Source organism: Ranitomeya imitator, chromosome 2 (genome assembly GCF_032444005.1).
Source record: "Ranitomeya imitator isolate aRanImi1 chromosome 2, aRanImi1.pri, whole genome shotgun sequence".
NCBI lineage: Eukaryota > Metazoa > Chordata > Amphibia > Anura > Dendrobatidae > Ranitomeya > Ranitomeya imitator.
The window spans coordinates 186,828,014-186,834,597 of record NC_091283.1 but is presented as its reverse complement, the minus strand read 5'-3'; positions in this window follow the sequence as shown (position 1 = coordinate 186,834,597).

Sequence of the window (6,584 nt, the reverse complement as noted above, 5' to 3'; positions counted from 1 at the left end):
CTGAAAAAGAAAGAGGAGAACTAATCGGCAGAATTACCATCTTAGGCTAGGTTCACATTTCGTTAGTGCAGTCCGTTCAACATATCCGTTAAACGGACTGCACTAACGCAAGTGCTGGCACTTGCACAGCGCTAGCGCAGATGGAGCTTCTGCTAGCTCCATCTGCGCTAGCGGCGAGCTAGCAGTGACGGACCCGGAAACGCTGCAGGCGGCGTCTCGGGTCCGTCACTCAGCTAGCGATGCGCTCGCCATTGCTTGTAATGGCGGCGTTAACGGACTACGTTACACCGCGTTATGCTGCGGTGTAACGTAGTCCGTTAATCGGGTTCACACAACACAGTGTGAACCCAGCCTTATTTAGAAACATATGAATATTACGTAGAGGAACAGCCTTATCATATAGTGGACTCAGTCAGAGATGAAGAAGGGCAGCAAGAGGAACATCGGGAGGAAAGAACAAGAGCAATTGAGAACATCCGTGATGAGACGGGAAAAAGAAAGTGGAAGGGATGACATTGAAAAAGAGGACTAAGGCTAGGGTCACATTGCGTTAGCAGCAGCCCGTTCAGCACATACGCTAACGGGCTGCTGCTAACGCAAGTGCCGGCGCTACATCACGCGAGTGAAGATGGAGCTTCTGCTAGCTCCATCTGCGCTAGCAGTGACGGACCCGGAAACGCTGCAGCCAGCGTCTTGGGTCCGTCACTCAATGACGGCGCATCACTAGCGCACGCCCAGAATAGGCGATGCGTCCGGCATTGCATTCAATGGCGGCGTTAACGGAGTACGTTACACCGCGTTATGCCGCGGTGTAACGTACTCCGTTTAACGTTGCCCCTGAACGCAATGTGAACCAAGCTTAAGAGAAAGTGTGCAATTGGACACCTGGAGGATGAAGCAGAACAGTAGGGAGAAAAATATCTGAAGAAAATTAGTTTTTTTTTACACTTCTAAAAAAAAATCTGACATCATCAATAACTGGTTCTATGCCATCCTAAGCGTATGTGCAGACGGTCAGTAAACGCTGCGGGTTGGACGCTGGGTACTTGTGCAGCGCTCAGCCCACCGCGTCCAGATGTTACAGCATAGTGGATGGGATTTCAAGAAATCCCATGTCCACTATGAGTCCAAAGACGCCTGCGGATCACCCACGGAGACAAGCATGCGGCGTGTCTCTCCAGACCGCAGCATGTCTATTCTTGTGGAAACGTGAATCTTCACAAGAGAAATTTCACCAATACAATGTATTGGATGCGGTGAAGCCGGACGGTTCCGTGAACACATGCTAATTTACCTTCATTCAATAGGTGGCAGAACTTTGGACACAGCAAACATGTTCTGCCTCCAAGCGCTGCCACTTCGTGTGCACATACCCTAAGACTGACTTCCCTTTCTCTTGTGATGGAGTGCTGTGAAGAAAGGTTGCATCATTTCTACAACTGTTTTCTGGTGCCGATGATAGGGAAGTCATGATGGGTCTGGAGCTACTGAAAGTTGAAGAACCACAATTCCACCTTGTTCTCTCACAGCTTGACATATGGAATGTCTACACCAGAGGCGTAGCTAGGGTTTTGGTTCAGGGGGGGGGGCGAAGCTTCTGAATGGGCCCCTGTGCACGCCAATACAGTTACCGTAGCGTAGCTTTGGGTGGGCCCCATCAGAGCGTGGGGCCCTGGGCGACTGCCCCCTCTGCCCCCTCTGCCCCCCCCGGTAGCTACGCTACTGGTCTACACACAGATTCATCTTCCATTATAGCCAGGAGTGTAACGATCACAGTCACACTCTCTGCCTGCTGCATTGGACCTGTTTGGTAGGGGGGCCCGCTGACACCAGTGCCTATTTCAGTTGGCTGTGCATCCAAGGATGAACATTCATCTGAATTTCATTTGGGTGCAGAGACCTGCCGGCTCCCTACACTGTAATAAATGCTGCTGGCCAATAAGAGGCCGGTAGATGACCTCGGTAAGCCGGTCACGAGCAGTTCATGGCAGTGATGTCATGCACCGCCCATGGCTGGCATATCGAAGTCAGCTGGAGGCTATAGTATAGAATAGAATAGCATGCCAAATGGCATGGGAGCAGAGGAAGGTAAGAGAAATAGGTTATTTGTTTGTGTTGTGCTGGAAAAGAGCAGCAAAACAGACATAATACCAGGAAAAGGCCCACGATGAGGGACATTATATCAGGATGGGGGTCATTATACCAGGAAAGGGTCAGTATGGTGGACATTAAACCATAAGGGGTCCAGGATGGGAGACATTATACCTGAATGTGGGCCATTGTTAATGGAAGGAGCCAGTATGGGGGACATTATTAGAGTAAGGGGCCCAGGAGAGCTGACATTATATCAGGAAGAGGCCCAGGATGAGGAACATTATATCAGGGTGGGGGTCATTTCACCAGGAAGAGGTCCAGGATGGGGGAATAATACCAGGAAAGGGCTCAGGATGAAGGACATTAAACCAGGAGAGGCCCAGGAAGGGGAATATTATACATGAATGTAGACGTTGCTAAAGGAGGGGGCCAGGATGGGGACATTATTAGAGTAAGGCCCAGGAGAGCGGACATTATATCAGGAAGAGACCCAGGATGAGGGACATAATTAACGGAAGGGGCTCAAGATGAAGGTGCCCTTGATAGGAGAATTTTTCCAGGAAGGGACCCAGGATGGTGGATAATATTACAGGATAGGTGACAATTTCAGAAAGGGGGCAGAAGCGGGAGGACATTATTACAGAAAGGGGCAGGATGGGGGACATTATTACTGAAAGGTCACAGGATGGGGACATAACATGAATGGCGAATACGTGCTTCTTTATAGGATCTAGAATGCTACAACGGCCCATACACTGGACCAACATGCAGGTTGAGGCCAAGATCCCAATTTTCCACTGGGGCCGATCAGAGTTTAGTTATGCCAGTTTTTGGTGTCACTATGTGGCAGTTTACCAGCAAAGATGCCTAGCTATCGTGCCATGGAAGGATGCAACTGGATTGAATCCATTGAGTTTTCCTTTATCAGTAGGTTTGTCATGAAAGAAATATATGAATATTACAGAAAGGAGCAACCTTACCATATGGTAGATATAGATGGAGATGAAGAGGAATATGAAGAGGATAGAGCAATGAAAACATCAGTGAGGAAACATCAGGACTAGGAACAGGAGAGAATGGAGGAAGGAAGAGGACACAAAAAAATTCAGCAATCAGACACTTGAGACAGAATTAGAGAAGGAACGAGAAAAATATCAAGAGGATGGGGTTACTTCTCATTTCTAAGAAGAAAGAATGAAAAAATAGAAAGAGATAAAGCAATATTAACATTTTTTGTACATTAACTTTGATCTCAAGGAGACTCGAAATAACATGACCCGAATGCCAGACGGACGAACCCAGGCATGTAATCGCAAACTGCTGATAATCCCTCAAAAGACCAACAGCTGTGACAACACTTCACCAAGGACCACAGTCCCGATACCATTTAGAAACTGGCTGTACATAAACCACAGAACTTAGTAGGGGAGAATGGGAACATGTCCATCTGTGAGGCTGAAGTTCCTGGCGGGAACAGCTTTTTATCCACTGCTCTTTCTACTTGTGCCTTGCTGCCGAAGCCCAGGAAAGCAATAAAGGACAAGGAGCCACTAAAAACACTAACCATTACCATATAACCCGAGGAGTCGATTTTACTCTAAATTCTTAACTATTTAAACCTCCACTAACTCTCCTACAACTACAAAAAATACTATTGATTGGTTAGAAGAGTCTCCCCATTCTCCTGAAAGAAGCATCACACCCTTCACAGGTCTGGTACTCGATTGGAAAACCATGATGGCTCTGGTGCAGAGGTTGACCATCTTGGAGCACAACGCCTCTCAATTCACTCCCCCTCTGCCTTTATATTGCCAGTACACTTGGCTGTTTGGTGGCTCACTTACACTCCCTCCAGAATGCCTGACTTACCTGTTACTTCAGGTTGCATTAAATCCACTGACCCACAAATTTTCCTTTAAGGATGACTGGGGCTTCCCGATTCAGCCCACCTATGCAGTACCTTTAAGCCCATGCTCACTGCACTAACAGCCTGCTCCCCACATTTCGCTCTCACGGGCTTCTCCCCACAGTATTGTCTCACAGACTGCTCCCCATAGTCCTCTCTCACAGAATGTTCACAATGCATCCTACTCTCACAGACTGCTCCTCGTGCTCCTGTTCTCTCGCAGACTGCAGCCCATAGTCGTCTTTCTGACTGCTCGCCATGCACCTGTTCTCTCACAGACTGCAGGCAATGGTCCTCTCTCAGACTGCTCCCCATGTACCCTGCTCTCACATACTGCTCCCCATGTACCCTGCTCTCACAGACTGCTCCCCATGTGCCCTGCTCTCACATACTGCTCCCCATGTACCCTGCTCTCACAGACTGCTCCCCATGTACCCTGCTCTCACAGACTGCTCCCCATGTACCCTGCTCTCACAGACTGCTCCCCATGTACCCTGCTCTCACAGACTGCTCCCCCTGTACCCTGCTCTCACATACTGCTCCCCATGTGCCCTGCTCTCACATACTGCTCCCCATGTATCCTGCTCTCACAGACTGCTCCCCATGTACCCTGCTCTCACAGACTGCTCCCCATGTACCCTGCTCTCACAGACTGCTCCCCCTGTATCCTGCTCTCACAGACTGCTCCACATGTGCCCTGCTCTCACAGACTGCTCCCCATGTACCCTGCTCTCACAGACTGCTCCCCCTGTACCCTGCTCTCACATACTGCTCCCCATGTGCCCTGCTCTCACATACTGCTCCCCATGTACCCTGCTCTCACAGACTGCTCCCCCTGTATCCTGCTCTCACAGACTGCTCCACATGTGCCCTGCTCTCACAGACTGCTCCCCATGTATCCTGCTCTCACAGACTGCTCCCCCTGTATCCTGCTCTCACAGACTGCTCCACATGTGCCCTGCTCTCACAGACTGCTCCCCATGTACCCTGCTCTCACAGACTGCTCCCCCTGTACCCTGCTCTCACAGACTGCTCCCCATGTACCCTGCTCTCACAGACTGCTCCCCATGTACCCTGCTCTCGCAGACTGCTCCCCATGTACCCTGCTCTCACAGACTGCTCCCCATGTACCCTGCTCTCACAGACTGCTCCCCCTGTACCCTGCTCTCACATACTGCTCCCCATGTGCCCTGCTCTCACATACTGCTCCCCATGTACCCTGCTCTCACAGACTGCTCCCCATGTACCCTGCTCTCGCAGACTGCTCCCCATGTACCCTGCTCTCGCAGACTGCTCCCCATGTACCCTGCTCTCACAGACTGCTCCCCATGTACCCTGCTCTCACAGACTGCTCCCCATGTACCCTGCTCTCGCAGACTGCTCCCCATGTACCCTGCTCTCACAGACTGCTCCCCATGTACCCTGCTCTCACAGACTGCTCCCCATGTACCCTGCTCTCACAGACTGCTCCCCATGTATCCTGCTCTCACAGACTGCTCCCCATGTACCCTGCTCTCACAGACTGCTCCCCATGTACCCTGCTCTCACAGACTGCTCCCCATGTACCCTGCTCTCGCAGACTGCTCCCCATGTACCCTGCTCTCACATACTGCTCCCCATGTACCCTGCTCTCGCAGACTGCTCCCCCTGTACCCTGCTCTCACAGACTGCTCCCCCTGTACCCTGCTCTCACAGACTGCTCCCCATGTACCCTGCTCTCACAGACTGCTCCCCCTGTACCCTGCTCTCACAGACTGCTCCCCATGTACCCTGCTCTCACAGACTGCTCCCCATGTACCCTGCTCTCACAGACTGCTCCCTATAGTCCTCTCTCACAGTCTGCTTGCCATGCATCTGTTCTATCACAGGCTGCAGGCAAAGGTCCTCTCACAGACTGCTCCCTATGTACCCTACTCTTACAGACTGCTCCCCGTAGTCTTGTGTCAAAGACTGCTCCCCATGCGCCCTGCTCTCACAGACTGCTCCCCATGCGCCCTGCTCTCACAGACTGCTCCCCATGCGCCCTGCTCTCACAGACTGCTCTTATTACACTCTGCTTGCACAGACTGCTCCCCATTTACCCTGCTCTCAGACTGCTCCCCATGTACCCTGCTCTCACAGACTGTTCCCCACGTACCCTGCTCTCACAGACTGCTCCCCACATACCCTGCTCGCACAGACTGCTCCCCACATACCCTGCTCTTGTAGGGAGTGGTGCTGTTATGGACAGTAAGGAACACACTGCCACTTTAAGAGACAGCAGCCCATTGCCTGGTGTGATGGAATGTTCTGCTCCCCCCTGCAATAGACTGTGTGAATAAACTGCCCTGTGCTGAGGGGAGGGCTTGAGACTTTAGAGTGTGAGAAAAAAGCTGCTGCAGAGAACGTCTGTGCTTGTAGCTGTGAGAGAGGACCCACAGCCTGGGACGGAGTGGACTCTTGAAATTGAACAGGGTGGCTGTCCTGTGCTAGTTTGAGAAGCCACAAAGATACCGAGAAAGGGATTTACAGTTTGCAGGAGCACCTCCCGGACCCAGAAACAAGGAGCACGTTTCCCGGAGCTGGCAGAGCCGTGCGCATCACC